Raw genomic sequence first — 22,324 nt, forward strand, 5'->3', positions numbered from 1 at the left:
AAAAAAAAGTTACATACCGTTGCTACTTTACTGTATGTGAGTATTTGTATATTGTATATGATGGTAGTCAAGGATCAGAAAAAAACAATGTGGTTGTAAGAGCATTGTTTCTATCAATGTGTTCTTTTCTTTCCCATGTGGGGTGCCTTACTTCATGATCAGTGGTGGACAAAGTATATACTCAGTATATGTGAATACTCAATATTCAAAATGTTCAAATTACAAAGTACATTTTTTAGAAATGTTCCAAAATGTTCTGAAATTTTCTGAAATGTAGATTGGCTATTTCCAAATGTTTTGAAATAGGGCTTAAGTAGTTAATTCATAATATATTTGTGTAAGTTTCAGTCCTAAACAGAGTCCTAAACATTTTGCTGAGTTAAGTCATCAGCTTGCGAAAAACAAAAACAAATACTAAGAAATTGTACTTAAGTACAGTACTCAAGCAAATGTACTTAGTTACTGTCCACTACTGTTCTTGATACTGTCAATAAAGTGTAGTCAGTGTCAGTCGGCCATGAACGTTACTCCAAAGTAGTGTGTCGACCTTGTCAGACGGTGCCTGGGTGCGTTGTGAAACATTAACCCATTAGCAAACTTTGCCTTTATTAGTCTTCCGATCCGATGGCCAGGCTCTCAGTTTACTACTGAAGGATACATTTTGAAGGACCAACGCCCAATCATTTCAGTACACGCAACTACGCCATTAAATGCACCACGAAGCGGCCAATTTACTCGACTCGACTCGTTGTATAGTGTGATATTATTATCCATTTGTATTATGAACCATCCCCTTGATTATTATGTTTGTATTAATGAGCACGCAAAAAAGGGTGGTTATGGTTTCAAGTACCGTGATAAGAGTTAAGTAAAGGGCCAGCACTGAACACACACACACACACACACCATGCATCGCATTGCCAGACCATGGCATAACTCCCCAGATTTATACTCGCCGCGCGACGGTGGTGCACGCCGAAAATGTCCGATCTACAAGCTCACAACGTGATAGATCGCACATTTGTGCACAAACGTTACCCCCTAATCTTCTTTCACCCTCTGTCGCTTTTACCCAATAGGCTCTATGCACAGCAGCCACATGATCACTTCCTTCACAGGTGTTACCAATGATACTAATGAAGGCTCTGTTCCATTTAGTGTAGCACAGTGGTTCTCAGATTTTTCAACTTCCACGACCCCCATAACTCTGAGAGTGTACAAATGGAACCAAATGGACCCGTTATACACCCGTAAGGGGCCATTTGGAAACCCCTTAAGGAACCATGAGGGTCCCTGGACCCACGTTTTAGGTCCACTGGTGTAGCAGAGTGTTTCCAGTGAGCTAACATGCACAGTATCAGCACCCTGACTCTGTTTGACCAGAATGGGACAGAGCCTTCATTAGTATCATTGGTAACACCTGTGAATGGCTGCTGTGCATAGAGCCTATAGCAGGAGACAAGACTCAACCTTTTTTTTTATGCCCAATCGAGTGCGTTTGTTTACCTCCTCCCTTTCCCTTCTCGTCTCCGAGGGCATGTCTTGCCCAGGCGCCTGGTGCTATGAAGTGGGTGCTCTTTATTTCCAACCCCCCCCCCCCCCCCCCCATCCCATTGTAGTGAGCATAACGCGAGGCTGGATCTAAACAACATGGAATGGTAGTCAATATTTCCATTTGGTTAATGCTGGTCTTTTTTTTAATTTGTTTTGTTTGATAACTTCTGTTCTTACCTCACACTGGGAAATGTTTCATTGTTACAGTTACGGTTAATTGTTTCGTTTATTTCTACCAACGACGACAACAAAAAGACACGGCTGGTGGTTGTTATTCTGTATTGTGGTGTCAAGTCATTGATGATCCCCTATATTCAGTGGTTCTCAAACTTTTTTTCTTTCAAGGATCCCCCATAACTCTTAAGAGTGTACAAATGGAACCAATTGTGTTGCATTTGTACACTTTCAGAGTTAGAGACCTGTAAGGGTCCATTTGGAACCCCCCCCACCAAGGAACCCTGAGACCCCAACTTTGAGAACCACTGCCCTATATTCCATACCTGCTGGCACGTGTGTTGTGAATGGGAACACACTCCACCAACAAACGTCTGATGTTATGTTACACACTCGCTACAAAGGTGTGACTATGGAATCCTTCGGAAGGACGGGAGACACCATGATGTCCGCAAGGATCGGAGCTGTTAACAACTATGCTAATTTTTATTTTTTGCTGCTGCTACTTTTTTGTAGCCACCATTATCGGTATAACGACGATAGAGACAGATTTCAATGGTTTTTACCCAACCTTGAATCAGGACGATGGGGGTGGGTGGGGCGGGAATGGACAGCGGATGCTGGAAATGCATTTGAAATGGAATGAACTCCAAAAAAAAGTGCTGAGCTTTCACGACTAATGTCATTCCTGAAGCTCGGAGCACTCATCTACTGGTTATGGGACAAAGGAGCCTCCAGGAAAAAAAGGAAAAAAAAGAACTGCTCGATCAAACTGGTACTCATTGCTGTGAACTTGGATGTTTTGAATGTCACATTGCTTGTAATACCTGCACCGAAAAGTGCACGAGAGAAAATGAGAAGCATCATGTGATATAGTTGCGTATATTTTATATTCAGTATTAATGTTGGTACACTGTTACTAATTTTTTTTCAAATGTAAATTATATGCTAATTTATTGCGTTGTCACTTGTCGTACATTTATTTCACTGCATGCCAACTAAAAATCTTTAGCATAGTGAAAAAGAAATGCAGTGAAATATGCCCTTCACCAAACTTTTTTTTAAGAATAGATTCAATAAAAAGAGCAGCTTCTAAAGAGACTCGCTGTTTGTCTGTGCACTCATTATTTCTGGACCGTATCAAAAAAATTCAGTGTCGATTCTAAAAATGTCTTCTAAATCCTAACAGTTTTCTGAAAAACCTATGTTACTATATCAGTGCTGCTCAAACTTTTTCATGTCAAAGACCCTCAAAATTGTATGTATTTGCCATGGACCCCCATTTCAAAATATTTTGTTCCAGGGACCTCTAGAAGCAAAGATTTGAGTAAAAATGTTCGCTTTAAAAATGTATATATATATATTTATAATATATATTTTCACGATTTTTCAAAAATAGCAGATCGTGAGATCATGAGCTTGTAGACACAGTAGGCGGCTGCAGTTATGAAAAAAAAGCACCTAACCCAAAACTAATTGCAACAAAACGTTTTTCAACTGTTTCTTGCAGTATTAGGTGTCCCTAAAAACATACTCAAAGTTTACCAAAGTTTGAGCACTGGAAAGGTGTTATTTTCAAGATGGCGTCCAAGATGGCCAAAAAATCTTTAAAATAACCTAACTCCTTCATTATTTATCCTAGACAAGTACTTTTTTGTGTCTTACCCTATGTTTTGGGGGCCTAGAAATCCACTGGAATTGTCCAAATTGCAGAGATACAATTAGATAATTGTGAAATCCAATATTTTGTTTGTGACTCTATTAAAACCCTCTGAAATGGTCACCCGTTTCAAGTTAACTAAACTAATTATGCAATAAACTAGTTATATTTTTATTTACTGGAACAAGGCTTCAAGATATCCTTAAAACACAAGTCACAATTTTCATTTTTGTCAATTTTGTCATTCAGAAGGTGCATGGCAGAGAAAGAGAATATTGTCAGTTGATATAGTATTGCATGCAATATTGAAAGGTTTTGGATAGCTCTGTGGATCAAATGTGAATCAAAGTGTCATCTTGTAGACACAAGATTTTGAAAAACAATAAATAGATTTTTGAAGAACTTTTTAACACATTAGGAAGGCAATCAGTGTGAGTGAGTAAAGAGGGGTGGGGGTGGCTACGGAGGTTAGTGAAGAGCTGTCAAAACCCATGTCTCTACTGGGGGCCTAGGCAGAGGGGAGTATGCGGGGTAGGGTTGTGTGAGGAGGTAAAAGGGGGTCTGGTGTAGAGTTTAGAGGGCCTAGGGTTCCCCTCAGGTGGGTGGAGGGGAGTATGGGGAGTGGGGGTCACTGGATTGCTCCCTGGGCACTTGGAGCACAGAAGAGCAAAGTTATAGGAGACACTGAGCTTCTCTCCCCCATGTCCGAGGTGCAAAACCTCCAACAGTTGGCTCAGACATGTTAAAGCTATAGTGGGGCACTTGGGAGCTCAGGACGAGTGCTCATATGCAGTTAAAGAGAATGGGGCTTGTCGGCCCCTGTGGTGGTAGTTCTAAGACCTCCACGTTGTGCATCGCGATAGCCAAATTCCAATATTCAAATGTCCATCATCAAGTCCTCCACTCCCGCCTTAGCCCTGCCTCGGAGGCAGGAGGTGAGGAAGCAAGGAGCGTAATTTTTAAGTGACAGCAATTATGACGTGTCACACAGTTGGATTGCTGGACTATTTCGGAGCTCGGAGGGTTGTCATGTGGAGGAGGAGAAATTATATGCCACCACGCATTTCAACAAAGACAGTTCCGCAAACGATACATGAAAGATATACAGTACTTGTATCTTGCCATATTTCACTCCAAGTGGCTTAGGGAGCCTGCGCTCACCTGGTTCTCAGCAAGTCCAAAAGCAAATTAGCATTTGGGATGCAAACAATTTCTAAGTCACGCTGGAGGACGGAGTGAGGAGGAGGCAGAAATTAAGGTTATGCGTTAGGCTGAGAGGAGTGTCCCTATGTCCCCTGGCTCACTGGATAGTCCCACTGGTGCCAAGTGGACCTCCATGCTGGCTCCTATGCCCTATTGCACTCGTGAGTGGCCATAGTTAGTGAGGAGGGACCCCCCATAGTGGTGGTTGTAAGACCATGTGGTGCATGACTGTGTGTCAATCATCCTGGGGGGGCGGGGGGGGGGCCTGACCCCCAGTTTGGGAACCACTGCCCTAGGGGACTAGGATTATTATTTTATTTTTTGGCAGACACCTTTACAAACAAAATAGTGAAGAAACTTCTCTGTAAGGAATTTCTTCCAAGATTTGTGTAACATTCCCAGTCTGTGAGTTACAGCCATGTTTTTACAAATGTCACAGTACCACCCAATAATAATGAATTTATTCCTTATTGTTATCCAAAGAAATCTCCTGAAAGCTTCAACAGTGAATTCATGTATAGGTGATGAATTCACCAATCCTGGGCATTATGGCACGTAGAAAAGGGAGAAATGTCCAATTACATTGTTAAATATGCTTATAACCATGCTTATAACCAATTTCTTTATAATTCTATACTTGCAATCACTTGAATATAATTTATATTATGCTAATTAGATCCAAGATCACCAAAACCTGGGGTTAGGCACCAAAATTACTTGTCTAGGATGAATAATACAGGAGTAATGGTATTTTAAGGATCTGACGGCGGCCATTTTGAAAATCGGACCTTTCTAGTGGTCCGATTTTGGTAAACTTTTGATATGTTATTAAGTACACCTGATACTACAATAAACCATTGAGAAACCTTTTGTTGCAATTTTTTTTGGGTCAAATCATAACTGCAGCCGCCTACAGATTCTTTCCCGATTTTAATGGGTTAAATAGCCTATCTGCTATTTTCACCATTTTTGGACGCCATCATTGTACAACAAAGTATAATACAGGGATAGGTGGTTAGTCAGACTTATCGATTTAGTCGATTATGAAAAAAAAAACGATTATAATCTTTTCATGTCGATTCGTTGATATAGAGCATGGGTCATGTGACTTAAGTTAATAGGAAGTCACACACAAAAAAATGCTTAAATAAAAAAGATCGCTTTGCTTATTATGTAAATTTCTTAAGCTCCTGCCGGAGCTAAGAGAGTGTGAGGTCAGCTCCTCGCCTTACAAACACCCAAAATAAAGATTTACCAGGACCAAGATTCAAACCCCCAGCCTTCAGCTTATGAAGCATTTCCTTTTCTCTTGCGCCACCAGGTTTTTCACATTTTTAAGATGTTTGAGCTCATATTTGAGGTTGAGGGGTGAGGTAGGCTCTATGCACAGCAGCCATATTGGACAGAAATTGGGCCCCTTCCTTGCTTCCTTCACAGGTGTTACCAATGATACCAAGGAAGGCTCTGTTCCATTTACTGTAGCACAGTGGTTCTCAAACTTTTTAATTTCAAGGACCCCCATAACTCTGATAGTGTACACTCTCAGAGTTACAACCTCTCAAGGAACCATGAGGGTCCCTGGACCACACTTTGAGACCCACTAGTATTTCTAGTGAGCCAACATGCACAATATCAGCACCCTGACTCTGTTTGACCAGAATGGAACAGAGCCTTAATTAGTATCATTGGTAACACCTGTGAAGGAAGTCAGAAGAGGCCCAATTTTTCTCCAAAATGGCTGCTATGCATATAGCCTCTGTTTCTCCGAGGTGTAAGGATAACCTGTTATCCACCAACCCAAGAGCTGATGCTGTGGAGCTCATGGAAAAGAGCTTTTTTTTCCCTCCAACCGATCTTGTTTGTCACGACGAGAGACTAGGAGGACACCAGCTAAAAGGAACAGATCCCATCCAGGCAGACTGTGTCAGGTAGATCTCTACTCTTACTCTTTGTAAGTGACGTACATACTACACCCTCGGCTCTTTCACTTAAACCTTGGAAAGCACCCAGAGGGGTCAGAGCATGTGACAAAGAAGTAGCAGGAGGATACCGGTTACCATGGAACAAATCCATCTATTCACTTCCTTACAGGTACAGTATAGGCCGGACAGGGGGGGGGGGGGGCAGGGTTTGTGAAGGCTTCGCTTCTGTTCTTCTTCACCTCAGTGGTTCTCAACCTCACACGGTTAAAATCCTCCGTGTTCATTTAACTCTGAGAGAGCAACGTGTCGCGATGCGGCGCGTTGTGAGCTTGTAGATCTGCTATTTTCAAACGTTTTAGTACTTTTACTGTTGGTACTTACATTTTCACACCAATATTTTTGTACTTTTACTCAAGTAAATGTTTTATTCCGGACTTTTACTTGTAACTGAGTACTTCTACATTGCAGTATCGATACTTTTACTTAAGTAAAACATTTTTTGAGTACTTTTTCCACCACTGCAGAGCGGTAAGGGTTTCCATTTAGACCTCTGGTTGACCCCCCCTGGACCCAACGGTGAGAACCAGTGCAAATAAATGCAACTCTCATTGTAAAGAGCAGTCTGCTTTTAAGAGTGAACAGTGTCAAACATCTCTCTCTCCAAAATTGTCTTTTTTTCCCCCTCTTTTCTTTTGTAATTGGTACTATGTCGCTTTCCCCTCACACTCTCTGCCTCCAGGGTCTGGATTCTCTCTCAGGGAGCTAGCAAGGTTTCCACTCTCCTTGGTAATTAATTCCAAATAAACATTAACTAGCCCACTTGGCAGAGGGACGCACACCGGCCCTCTCCTTTCTGAAACCCAGGGCCTCCAATTACAGAGGGGGAGACGGCCTGTTTGGTCTAATGTAACCAGTTTAGAATACCTGGATGTCTGGCCCCTAGCTTCTGTCTCTCTGTCTCTCTCTCTCCCTTGGCAGTGGTGGAAAAGGTACTCAAATTCTTTACTTAAGTCAAAGTATCAATGCTTGCAATGTAGAAGTACTCTGTTACAAGTGAGAAGTCCGGAATTCAAAATTGACTTGAGTAAAAGTACAAGAGTATTGGCCATCAAAATGTACTTAAAGTACCAAAAGTAGAAAGTACTCATTATGCAGAATGTCCCATTTCACAAGTTTTGTATAAAAAATCTTTTGAAAATAGCAGATCTACAAGCTCACAACGCGTCGCGATGCGACGCGTTGTGAGCTTGTAGATCGGCTATTTTCAAATATAAATGTATACAGGGTTGTGGTTGTGTTTTGTAATAAATATTCAAACTCTTCAAAGTAACTAGTAACTAAAGTTTTCATATAATTGTAGAGGAGTAAAAAAAGCACATTTGCCTCTGAGATGTAGTGGAGTGTAAGTAAAAGTACTGAATATTTGAAATACTCCTGTAAAGTAAAAAAAATACCACAAAATTGTACTTAAGTACAGTACTTGAGTAAATGTACTTAGTTACTTTACACCACTGCTCGCTCCCTGGCTGGCTGGCTGGCAGGCAGTGTGCAAAGGCTTTGTGATTACATTAGCCCTGTTACACTGCAACGCTATGGCTGGGCTGCCTGGGCTGGAAGGAACAAAAGAGGGGAGAAAAAAAGAGAGGATAGAGTTTTGGGGCCTGCAGTGCTGAGGGATCCAGCAGCTGCTCTCACAACCTGTCAGTCCGTCAGCGTGCGCAGTGGTTCTCAAACCTTTTCATGGCAAGGACCCCCAAATAGGATCTATGCGCAGCAGCCATATTGGAAGGAAATTGGGCCTCGTCCTTACTTCCTTCACAGGTGTTACCAATAATACTAATGAAGGCTCTGTTGCATTTCGTGTAGCACAGTGGTTCTCAAACCTTTTAATTTCAAGGACCCCCATAACTCTGAGTGTGTACAAATGGAACCAAATGGACCAGTAAGGGTCCATACACACCCGTAAGGGGCCATTTGGAACCCTCTCAAGAAACCATGAGGGTCCCTGGACCACACTTTGAGACCCAAAGATAATGAGCCAACATGCACAAACAACATCAGCACCCTGACTCTGTTTGACCAGAATGGAACAGAGCCTTAATAAGTATTATTGGTAACACTTGTTAAGGAAGTAAGAAGAGGCCCAATTTCTTTCCAATATGGCTGCTGTGCATAGAGCCTATTGATATTGTCGCTGTCGGGCAAAAACCTCTTATCTCCATTTTTTTTTTGTACGTTAACGCCCTACTTGATCATACTACAGCGTCACACGACAGCATCAAAAGTAGCATATCTACAAGCTCGAAACGTGTCGCTTCGCGCCACGTTTCGAGCTTGCGGATCTGCTACTTTTGATGCTGTTGAATTTGATTCCTGAAAAGTAACAGTTTTGGACATATGAGGTTTAAAATTGTATAAAATAGTATTAAAAAACTGTATATTAAGTCACCATATGACCATTACAGTCAGTAGTATATATTTTTGATTTGTTTGGCTAGATGAATCTATCAACCTTATGAAACATGATGGTGAAGGGGTGTGTGTGTGTGTGTGTGTGTGTGTGTGTGTGTGTGTGTGTGTGTGTGTGTGTGTGTGTGTGTGTGTGTGTGTGTGTGTGTGTGTGTGTGTGTGTGTGTGTGTGTGTGGTAAGTATAGTATATTTTGTTATATTAATCTAAATTTGCAAAGTAACTAGTAACTCAAGTGTTCAAAAAATTGTAGGGGAGTAAAAAATTAAGATATTTGCCTCTGAGACATTAGTGGGGTATAGGAAAAAGCGGAAATGCTCGAGTGAAGTGCCTCAAAATTGTACTTCAGTACAGTACTTGAGTAATGTACTTAGTTACCATTCCGCCACTGTACAGATGCATCTGCTGACATGTTTGACAGGAATGGGATATTAGCCTCCCTGACAGAGTCCATGTGCAGCAGATAGAAAGAAGTGATGAAGTGATTTCTCGGTGCATTAGATTGGCTGAGAGGTGGGAGATCAACCCATTGGTTTTGATAAGAGGTGTGGAGGGGACGGCGAACAGATCTACGTCTCCACACCCCGGGATTTAACCCCTTAACCCACTGAGACCGGGAACGCATCTCCGTCACTTAAGATTTCTTTGGCTATTCAAAAAACAGCAGATCTACAAGCTATGAGCTTGTGGATCTGCAGTTTTTTTTCTTAAATCGTGAACATTTGTGCAAATCTTTGATTAGATGTTTTTTAAAGCGAACATTTTTAACTCAGATCTTTGCTTCATGGGGGTTCCTGGAACTAAATATTTTGAGATGGGGGTCTGTGGCCAAATACATATAATTTTGGGGGTCCTTGACATGAAAACGTTTGAGAACCACTGATATAGATAACATAAGTTTTTTTTTCCAAAAACTGTTAGTATTTATACGACATTCTACACATTTTGTAGAATCCCCAGAAGCAAAGATTTGGGTTACAAAAATATATATATTTTTCAAAGATTTGCGCACATTTTCACGATTTTTCAAAAATATCAGATCTACAAGCTCGTATGAGCTTGTATATTTGAAACCGATATCTGAAACCGAAAATAGCTGATCTACTAGCTCCCGATCGTGTCGCGTTCCGCAACGCATCGCAAGCTTGTAGATCGGTTATTTTTGGGCACTGGACCCCCCCTTCATACGGCAAAGTACCAATCAGGCTTTTACACTTTCAACAGAGACACTAAACCGCTGACAGTGATTGAAACCATTAATGTTGTTTATCAGTGGTAAAACATGTCCCTCCAGGGGGCCCTTGTGGTGCAATGCAAAGTGGTGCAATATACCAGTGGTTCACAACCTGTGGGTCGGGACCCCCAGGGGGGTCCCCACATGATTTTTGGGGGGTCCCCACATGACAGTGAAGTGACAATTTAAGGACTTTTTAAGACCCTTTTAATAACAGAAAAAAAAGAAAAGAAAAAGGCCATTGCTGCATCAAAAGTAATCAACAAACTATACAAATAAAACATTGGCCAAATTGTCAAATAATATAAGAAAGAGGCAAACATTTTGAGAATAGCCGATCTACAAGCTCACAACGCCTCCACTCTGTCATGTACTTGTCAGGGTGGAGGGTCCCCAGTTTAAATATGATTATTTTGGGGGGTGACGGCCTGAAAAGTTTGAGAAATATGCAATAAGTGCAGTTTATAAACACGTGTGATCCACACCATACACACACACACACACACACACACACACACACACACACACACACACACACACACACACACACACACACACACACACACACACACACACACACACACGTGTGAACTCCAACAAATGCATAAAACACAACAAGATTGTTGAAATTCCCGAAAGACATTCTCCCGCATCAAAGCCTTCCAAGATGGTGTTTGTGGGTATTATGGGAGCCACCGTTAAAGATAAAGACCCTAGTAGGCTGGTTATCATCTGCCTCACCTCCGAGGCTGAAGCCTAAAAGCCTATAGGGCAATGAAGCAAGGGGCGTTTATCCCAAGGGGATGGCAGTTGCCCCCCACCCCACCCCACCCAGCGCAGCAGTTCTCAAACTGTTTCATGCCAAGGACCCCCAAATTGATATATATTTGGCCGTGGACCCCCATCTGAAAATGTTTTGTGCCAGAGTAGGTTTTAGCTAGATTTAAAAAATATATATTTCAACATTTTTCATCCCACTTTGTGAACCAATGCCCTATATAGGGTTCACATGTAACCTCAAGTTCTTTTCGAGTTATTTTCTGTATTATGTTCTCCCACTTCTGCATTTTTGGAAAAGGCTTTGTTTTAGTCAGGTACTTATTCGTTTAAGTTTTTTGTTAAAATATGGGGTAGTCAGCGGCAAGATTCAAAAATCTCACAAAAATAGGGAGTCTACAAGCTCACAATGCATTCCACAATTTTTTGAAGGTCTTTGACACATTTCGACTACTGGGTACAGCTAAAAAATATTGGAAGATTTCATATCCACCCCAAATATTAGGCTCACGTATGAAATATTGCCAAAGACTAAAACTAACAACACTTTTTTTCTCTTTGGTTCAGTTAGTTTTTTCCCATTCTAGTTTTTGTTTGTTAATTTATAACATAGCTCCCCCTCCCCCTCTAGCTGTACTAAAGATAAAAAAAAGGAGGCGTCTAGAATCTCTAAAGCCATTCTGGACTAACCAAACCTTTACTGTTCCAAATACCTTAACACATTCAATTCGGGAACGCATCTGTGTCATTTTTTGATTTCTTTGGCTGTTAAAAAATAGCAGATGTCACAAGCTGACCTCTGAGCTTGCAGATCTGCTATTTTTGAAAAATCTTAAACATTTGTGCAAATCTTTGAATATATATATTTTTAAAGCGAACATTTCTAACTCAAATCTTTGCTTCTGGGGGTCCCTGGAACAAAAATATTTTTACAAATGTTCGCTTTAAAATATATATATTCAAAGATTTGCAAAAATGTTCAATATTTTTAAAAAAGAATTGCAGATCTACAAGCTCTACAAGCTCAGCAATAGCAGATATACAAGCTCATAGCGCGGCACTCTGTGCCGCGGTATGAGCTTGTATATCTGCTATTTTTGAATATTCCTTCTTGAACAGCCAAGGGTGTGAGGATTACCATCATGACAATCAACATGGCCCTTATCTCACCCTAATCACAGCTGCTTGTGGTTTTGCGGTGTCGTCGATGAAGTGCTCTGGAGTGTTTCGGACACTTCTTGTACGTTTGGGTTCCGAAGTGCAAGCAAAGGGGGGTGGGGAGGGGGCAAACAGGCCTCCAGATGGTGTGAGCGGAGACAATGCACGCATGGTGGACACATTGGGGGGGGTGGGGCGGGGTGGGGGGGGGTCCTGACAGGTAGGAATGCTGGGCCTGGGGTCTGGGAAGGTCACGGCTCTGGCACCTGCTATCTGCCTGGGCCGGGGTCTGTGTGTTAAGCCTTTCCCACACAGCTGAGGAGGCCCAAATTGAAATGCCACAGAGATCAAAGACTGAGCCTGATGGGTGCAGGGATAGAGAGGAGAGAGGCTGTACAGCCTCCATTACTGCCACCACGTTTTTTTTTTGGCTTTTACACCTTCCAAGGAGCGGAAAAGGAATCTCTTCTTATATAGCGGTTCTCCAACTTTTTCCATGTCAAGGACCCCACAAATTGATGTGTATTTGGCCGCGGACCCCCATCTAACTCCCTACTTGATCGTACAGTGTCACACAAAAGCGTCAAAGGTACAGTAGCAGATCCGCAAGCTCGAAACACGGCGCGAAGCGACGGCGGCGCTATAACAGGCCGATGTGAACATGTTCGGGCCAGAGGTTCAGCTCTGGCCTCCAGGGAGTGTGTCTGTGCACAGTTTCACACCGATGGGGCCAACGATGCCGGAGAATAGCTGTTCACAGACAGACGGACGAACACACACAAGGGCGGATGGACGGACGGACGGACGGTCAGGGGCGAAAATTACACTGTTACTGGTCTGTGCCGCAGCGTGGCGGTCCAGGCACCCTAGGCTACAGTGCCAGCCTGACAGCGTGTCGCGGGTTCGACTACCGAACACCTTTTCAAAAAATTGCAGATCTACCATCTCACGGCGCACGCAACGTGTTAGCTTGATGATCGGCTATTTCCGAATAGCCGTAGCATAAAACAAGGGCTTAATTGGTCAATGTATGTTCTGTAAGAATCATCTAAAGCTGTCAAATATTTTAAAAAAGTGCATTAATTGCCTCTGAGATGTAATACAGTAGAAGCATCAAGAGGTCTTCAAAATTGTAAATCGGGTCGAGTGGAAACCTCATATGTCCAAAACTGTTACATTTCAGGGTTCAAAAACGGCAAAGGTAGCAGATCTACAAGCTCAAAACGCATCACGTGTGGATCTGCTACTTTTGATGCTTTTAGCATGACGCTGTGGGATGATTTACTAAATTTAAGTTTAAACTATGGAGATATGAGGTTTCTGCCCCAACAGCAACGATATGTGCTTGGTTCTGCCGCAGGTGATTACTTACCACCACCACCTGTGATCAGTATGTTGAACATGGTGAGTGGCGGTTGGCAGGGCCGGTATGTTGGGTCACCTTTACGTTTAACTGCAGTGTCCTCTGTCCCATGGCAAGGTAAGTAGATTAAATGTTCCGAAAAATCAATAGCCAATCACTTAGGGACGATGGAGTGAAGCGTAGAGCAAGACAAGTGCTGTGGGTATGGATGGGGGGGGGGGGGTTGTAGCAGCTAGCGTTTGTATCGCATTAGATAGATGATTCTCTAACTTTAAAACCACTTAAAGCCCTATTTCATACTCCGCCGTACTATGGTGTCGCGAGGCGGAATAGGCTCTATGCACAGCAGCCATATTGTAAAGAAATTGGGCCTCTTCTTACTTCCTTCACAGGTGTTACCAATGATACTAATGAAGGCTCTGTTCCATTCTGATCAGGGTGCTGATATCGTGCATGTTGGCTCACTAGAAACACTCCCTTAAGGGTCCATTTGGTTCCATTTGTACACTCTCAGAGTTATGGGGGTCCTTGAAAATAAGACAACCACTATGGCACACTAAATGGAACATTTAGTGTGGACATTTTGAGACACAGACCAATTATATGAAGATTGGATGAAAATGGGTGAAGTCGTCCTTTAAGCGTTGGTCTTGGTTGGTAGCCTTGGACTTAATTGATTGTTTTGACTAGTTTCCTTCCGTGTTCAGCTTCTGGAAAATAGTATTCATTCCTGATCAGCTTCATGCTATTCCACTGGCTCTGGAGGTTCCATGTGCGGGCCTTGCTTGGACCCAGTGTTTGGCAAGGCAATGGGGAATGAATATCGTCACTGTCGTGCGCAAACCTTGTAAGTCCAAAAACAGAAAATGGAAAAAAGAAAGGGTTCCAAACCAGTGTAGTCACAAGCCCTTGTTATCTCCGCCAGGCTGGAACAGCCGGGGTCGGGAGATTGTGTTTTCCGCCCTGTCCGTCCCTGTGTGTGTCTGTGTGTGCCATTCTGTTACTGGGCTTACTGGGCTATTTTTGTGCACTACACTGTCGCGCAACAAAGAAGAAATCAGGCCTTGCTATCACAGTGTACACTGATGTCTAACCACTTTAACCCTATTTTACCTAAAGTGTACTTAAATGTGTTGAAGGACGACTTCACCCATTTTCAAACCATCTTCATATAATTGGTCCTCACTAATGCTCATGCTAAAATGGTGAAAAAGAAATCTGTGTCTCATAGGAAGGCTGTGGACACTTCAGAAACCCGCCTACCAGTGACATCATCGTTAGGCGGATTTCTTTTTTCAAACAAGATTTACATTTTTTTAAATTACATTTTTATTAACACGAGAACAATGGCTTCCACTATAGCATGCTAATTTTCCAGGAATAGAAAGCCGAAAGTTTCTATAAGCTTGACGATGACGTTAGTGGTAGGCAGGTTTCTGAACTGTCCACAGCACTCCTCTGAGACACAGACCGAGTAGACAGAAATGGTACCATTTTATCATGAACAGTAGTGAGGACTATATATGAAGATAGGTTGAAAAGTACAGTACTTGCTTGAACTTTTTACTTTGAAATGTTTTGTAGTTTTAGAGATATTTAACTTTAAGCGCCCAATGCATTGTCAATGGCAATGGAGAGCACCGAAGTCTGAAGTCACTGCCAGTAGAGGGCCAGTAGAGGGCGCTGTTCCAGGGTTTCGTGGCTTTATTTTTTGTGTTGAAATCCCCATTTGGGAATCTTAGATCACGTCATATAAGAACTGTGTTCCAAACATAAACACACCACCCTGGCGTTTTTCGTCAGGGGGGTGGCTCTGCATCGTTTATGATATTCATTCATATTTGATACAGCCTGTTTCTGGCAAAAATGGAATTAATTCTGCTTTTAAAGTCTTAAGAACTACTACTTCCGGTTCTGAAATCACTGTCCCCACAGCAGCCGCGTTCATGGGAAATGTAGTCTTTGGGTTGTTTGACTCGTTGTCTCCGCCAGGAGACTATTGTTTTCGTTCTTGTCCTTCCGCGTGCCCACTGAGCTAACATTGGTCAAGCTACACGTGCAGTGGTTTAGATACAGGACTTGCGACCAGAAGGTTCCCAGTTCAAATCCAACCAGCACAGTTTTCCAACTTTTACCTGACTCTTGCACCGTTATCTGATCTTTCACTGAAGAATGTGCAAGAGACCAGAGAAAGTATGAACCATGGTGGAGCAGTGTTTAAGATACAGGCCTTTACATACAGAAGGTCCTGAGTTCCAATCCCGCAGGGACATCTTTCCAACTTTTACCTGGGGCTTTTACCTTTATGTAATCTTTTAGTGAATACCACGCAAGTTAACAGATTAATAAGAACCTCTGTGGTGCAGTGGTTTAGATACAGGGCTTGCAACCAGAAGGTTCCCGGTTCAAATTCAACTACGACATTTTCCCAACTTTTATCTGACTCTTGTGGTCTGTATCTAATCTTTCAGTGAACAGCCTGCAAGAGACCAGAGAAACTATGAACCATGGTGGAGCAGTGGATAGGACACAGGCCTTGCACACAGAATGTTCTGAGTTCAAATCCAACAAGGAATATTTTCCAACTTTTACGTGGCTGTTTCACCTTTATCTAACCTTTCAATGAAGAACAGGCAAGTGAACAGAATTAGGAGGAATTACAGTGGTGCAGTGATTGAGATACAGGGCTTATAACCAGAAGGTTGCTGGTTCAAATCCAACAAGGACATTTTTTAAACTTTTACCTGACTCCTGCACCTTTATCTAATCTTTTAGTGAACAACACGCAAGTGAACAAAGTAAGTAAGAATCACTGTGGTGCAGTGGTTAAGGTACAGGGCTTACAAACGGAAGGTTCCCAGCTCAAATCCAACATGGATATTTTTCCAACTTTTACCTGACTCTTGCACCTTCAAATCCCACACATGCTGATTTGCCATTTCCAGGATTTGATTTCCAGGATTTGAGTCTTGAGTCCTTGAGTCCCAAGACTCAAGACCCAAAAGAGTCTTGAGTCGAACCATTACTCCCGCAGACACATCAAATTTCTCTTTTGGGCCTTGAGTCCTAAGACTCAAGGCCCAAAAGAGAAATTTAATGTATCCGCGGGAGTAATTGGTTCGACTCAAGACCCAAAAGAAGGTGAACTGACTGTAATGATTCAAAATGTCATATATAGAATAGAAACCCCATTCAAACTTTAAAATGTTCATCTTACTGTGGACATGTTTGCCTGAAAGGGAATCTTTGAAATGTTTAATAGTTTTAGAATTGTACTCCTTTAAAAGTTCAGAGATTTATAATGGAGGTCGATGGACGAATTTGGGACCTCAAAAAAACACTTTCACCTAGAAACTCCATTCACAGTTCAAAAATTCCACCTTACTGTGGACATGCATGCTTGAGATTTTTTCTTTTGAAATCATTTGTAGTTTTGGAGATATTTAACTTTAAGCGCCCCATTCATTGTCGATGCGGCAATGGACATTTAAAGGCAGGCTTACAACTACATACTTACGCCTAGTAACCTCATTCATACTTTAAAATGTTCATCTTACTCTGGACATGTTTGCCTGAAAAGGAATCTTTGAAATGTTGCATAGTTTTAGAATTGTACTCCTTTAAAAGTTCAGAGATGTATAATGGAGGTCGATGGACTAATTTGGGACCTCAAAAAAACACTTTCACCTAGAAACTCCATTCACAGTTCAAAAATTCCACCTTACTGTGGACATGCATGCTTGAGATTTTTTCTTTTGAAATCATTTGTAGTTTTGGAGATATTTAACTTTAAGCGCCCCATTCATTGTCGATGCGGCAATGGACATTTAAAGGCAGGCTTACAACTACATACTTACGCCTAGTAACCTCATTCATACTTTAAAATGTTCATCTTACTCTGGACATGTTTGCCTGAAAAGGAATCTTTGAAATGTTGCATAGTTTTAGAATTGTACTCCTTTAAAAGTTCAGAGATTTAGAATGGAGGCGGATGGAAGGTTAGGGTTAGGGTATAGGGACCTCAAAAAAACACTTTCACCTAGAAACTCCATTCACAGTTCAAAAATTCCACCTTACTGTGGACATGCATGCTTGAGATTTTTTCTTTTGAAATCATTTGTAGTTTTGGAGATATTTAACTTTAAGCGCCCCATTCATTGTCGATGCGGCAATGGACATTTAAAGGCAGGCTTACAACTACATACTTACGCCTAGTAACCTCATTCATACTTTAAAATGTTCATCTTACTCTGGACATGTTTGCCTGAAAAGGAATCTTTGAAATGTTGCATAGTTTTAGAATTGTACTCCTTTAAAAGTTCAGAGATTTAGAATGGAGGCGGATGGAAGGTTTTGGGACCTCAAAAAAACACTTTCACCTAGAAACTCCATTCACAGTTCAAAAAATCCACCTTACTGTGGACATGCATCCTTGAGATGTTTTACTTTGAAATGATTTGTAGTTTTTGAAATATTTAACTTTAAGCGCCTAATGCATTGTCAATGGCAATGGATATTTAAAGGGAAAAGGGTACAAAGTTTTCAAGGCTAAGTTAACAGAACAAGTCAGAACCTCTGTGGTGCAGTGGTTTAGATACAGGACCTGCAACCAGAAGGTTACCGGTTCAAATCCAACCAGGACAGGTTTCCAACAAATATCTGACTCTTGCACCTTTATCTGATCTTTCACTGAACAGCGTGTAAGACACCATAGAAAGTATGTACCATGATGGAGCAGTGGTTAAGATTCAGGCCTTACACACTGAAGGTCCTGAGTTCAAATCTTGCAAGGACATCTTTCTAACTTTTACCTGGGGCTTTTACCTTTATATAATCTTTCAGACAAATTCCACGCAAGTCAACAGAACATGTAAGGACCTCTGTGGTGCAGTGGTTTAGATACAGGACTTGCAACCAGAAGATTCCTGGTTCAAATCCAACTGGCACACTTTTTTTTCTTTCCCAAGACTCAAGACCCAAAAGAGTCTTGAGTCGAACCAATTACTCCCGCGGAGACATCAAATTTCTCTTTTGGGCCATGAGTCCCAAGACTCAAGACCCAAAAGAGAAATTTGATGTCTCCGCGGGAGTAATTGGTTCGACTCAAGACCCAAAAGAAGGTGAACTGACTGTAATGATTCAAAATGTCATATATAGAATAGAAACCCCATTCAAACTTTAAAATGTTCATCTTACTGTGGACATGTTTGCCTGAAAGGGAATCTTTGAAATGTTTAATAGTTTTAGAATTGTACTCCTTTAAAAGTTCAGAGATTTATAATGGAGGTCGATGGACGAATTTGGGACCTCAAAAAAACACTTTCACCTAGAAACTCCATTCACAGTTCAAAAATTCCACCTTACTGTGGACATGCATGCTTGAGATTTTTTCTTTTGAAATCATTTGTAGTTTTGGAGATATTTAACTTTAAGCGGCCCATTCATTGTCGATGCGGCAATGGACATTTAAAGGCAGGCTTACAACTACATACTTACGCCTAGTAACCTCATTCATAATTTAAAATGTTCATCTTACTCTGGACATGTTTGCCTGAAAAGGAATCTTTGAAATGTTGCATAGTTTTAGAATTGTACTCCTTTAAAAGTTCAGAGATTTAGAATGGAGGCGGATGGAAGGTTTTGGGACCTAAAAACAACACTTTCACCTAGAAACTCCATTCACAGTTCAAAAAATCCACCTTACTGTGGACATGCATGCTTGAGATTTTTTCTTTGAAATCATTTGTAGTTTGGGAGATATTTAACTTTAAGCGCCCCATGCATTGCGGATGCGGCAAAGGGAAACGAGTACAGGCTACTAATCCTACATACTTACTGCTAGTAACCCCATTCATACTTTAAAATGTTCATCTTACTGTGGACATGTTTACCTGAAAAGGAATCTTTGAAATGTTGCATAGTTTTAGAATTGTACTCCTTTAAAAGTTCAGAGATTTAGAATGGAGGCGGATGGAAGGTTAGGGTTAGGGTATAGGGACCTCAAAAAAACACGTTCACCTAGAAACTCCATTCACAGTTCAAAAATTCCACCTTACTGTGGACATGCATGCTTGAGATTTTTTCTTTTGAAATCATTTGTAGTTTTGGAGATATTTAACTTTAAGCGCCCCATTCATTGTCGATGCGGCAATGGACATTTAAAGGCAGGCTTACAACTACATACCTACGCCTAGTAACCTCATTCATACTTTAAAATGTTCATCTTACTCTGGACATGTTTGCCTGAAAAGGAATCTTTGAAATGTTGCATAGTTTTAGAATTGTACTCCTTTAAAAGTTCAGAGATTTAGAATGGAGGCGGATGGAAGGTTAGGGTTAGGGTATAGGGACCTCAAAAAAACACTTTCACCTAGAAACTCCATTCACAGTTCAAAAATTCCACCTTACTGTGGACATGCATGCTTGAGATTTTTTCTTTTGAAATCATTTGTAGTTTTGGAGATATTTAACTTTAAGCGCCCCATTCATTGTCGATGCGGCAATGGACATTTAAAGGCAGGCTTACAACTACATACTTACGCCTAGTAACCTCATTCATACTTTAAAATGTTCATCTTACTCTGGACATGTTTGCCTGAAAAGGAATCTTTGAAATGTTGCATAGTTTTAGAATTGTACTCCTTTAAAAGTTCAGAGATTTAGAATGGAGGCGGATGGAAGGTTTTGGGACCTCAAAAAAACACTTTCACCTAGAAACTCCATTCACAGTTCAAAAAATCCACCTTACTGTGGACATGCATCCTTGAGATGTTTTACTTTGAAATGATTTGTAGTTTTTGAAATATTTAACTTTAAGCGCCTAATGCATTGTCAATGGCAATGGATATTTAAAGGGAAAAGGGTACAAAGTTTTCAAGGCTAAGTTAACAGAACAAGTCAGAACCTCTGTGGTGCAGTGGTTTAGATACAGGACCTGCAACCAGAAGGTTACCGGTTCAAATCCAACCAGGACAGGTTTCCAACAAATATCTGACTCTTGCACCTTTATCTGATCTTTCACTGAAGAGCGTGTAAGACACCATAGAAAGTATGTACCATGATGGAGCAGTGGTTAAGATTCAGGCCTTACACACTGAAGGTCCTGAGTTCAAATCTTGCAAGGACATCTTTCTAACTTTTACCTGGGGCTTTTACCTTTATATAATCTTTCAGACAAATTCCACGCAAGTCAACCAAACATGTAAGGACCTCTGTGGTGCAGTGGTTTAGATACAGGACTTGCAACCAGAAGATTCCTGGTTCAAATCCAACTGGCACACTTTTTTTTCTTTCCCAAGACTCAAGACCCAAAAGAGTCTTGAGTCGAACCAATTACTCCCGCGGAGACATCAAATTTCTCTTTTGGGCCATGAGTCCCAAGACTCAAGACCCAAAAGAGAAATTTGATGTCTCCGTGGGAGTAATTGGTTCGACTCAAGACCCAAAAGAAGGTGAACTGACTGTAATGATTCAAAATGTCATATATAGAATAGAAACCCCATTCAAACTTTAAAATGTTCATCTTACTGTGGACATGTTTGCCTGAAAGGGAATCTTTGAAATGTTTAATAGTTTTAGAATTGTACTCCTTTAAAAGTTCAGAGATTTATAATGGAGGTCGATGGACGAATTTGGGACCTCAAAAAAACACTTTCACCTAGAAACTCCATTCACAGTTCAAAAATTCCACCTTACTGTGGACATGCATGCTTGAGATTTTTTCTTTTGAAATCATTTGTAGTTTTGGAGATATTTAACTTTAAGCGGCCCATTCATTGTCGATGCGGCAATGGACATTTAAAGGCAGGCTTACAACTACATACTTACGCCTAGTAACCTCATTCATAATTTAAAATGTTCATCTTACTCTGGACATGTTTGCCTGAAAAGGAATCTTTGAAATGTTGCATAGTTTTAGAATTGTACTCCTTTAAAAGTTCAGAGATTTAGAATGGAGGCGGATGGAAGGTTTTGGGACCTCAAAAAAACACTTTCACCTAGAAACTCCATTCACAGTTCAAAAAATCCACCTTACTGTGGACATGCATGCTTGAGATTTTTTCTTTGAAATCATTTGTAGTTTGGGAGATATTTAACTTTAAGCGCCCCATGCATTGCGGATGCGGCAAAGGGAAACGAGTACAGGCTACTAATCCTACATACTTACTGCTAGTAACCCCATTCATACTTTAAAATGTTCATCTTACTGTGGACATGTTTACCTGAAAAGGAATCTTTGAAATGTTGCATAGTTTTAGAATTGTACTCCTTTAAAAGTTCAGAGATTTAGAATGGAGGCGGATGGAAGGTTAGGGTTAGGGTATAGGGACCTCAAAAAAACACGTTCACCTAGAAACTCCATTCACAGTTCAAAAATTCCACCTTACTGTGGACATGCATGCTTGAGATTTTTTCTTTTGAAATCATTTGTAGTTTTGGAGATATTTAACTTTAAGCGCCCCATTCATTGTCGATGCGGCAATGGACATTTAAAGGCAGGCTTACAACTACATACCTACGCCTAGTAACCTCATTCATACTTTAAAATGTTCATCTTACTCTGGACATGTTTGCCTGAAAAGGAATCTTTGAAATGTTGCATAGTTTTAGAATTGTACTCCTTTAAAAGTTCAGAGATTTAGAATGGAGGCGGATGGAAGGTTTTGGGACCTCAAAAAAACACTTTCACCTAGAAACTCCATTCACAGTTCAAAAAATCCACCTTACTGTGGACATGCATGCTTGAGATTTATTCTTTGAAATCATTTGTAGTTTGGGAGATATTTAACTTTAAGCGCCCCATGCATTGCG

Source organism: Gymnoscopelus microlampas (genome assembly GCF_963454915.1).
Source record: "Gymnoscopelus microlampas genome assembly, chromosome: 21".
Classification (NCBI taxonomy): Eukaryota; Metazoa; Chordata; class Actinopteri; order Myctophiformes; family Myctophidae; genus Gymnoscopelus; species Gymnoscopelus microlampas.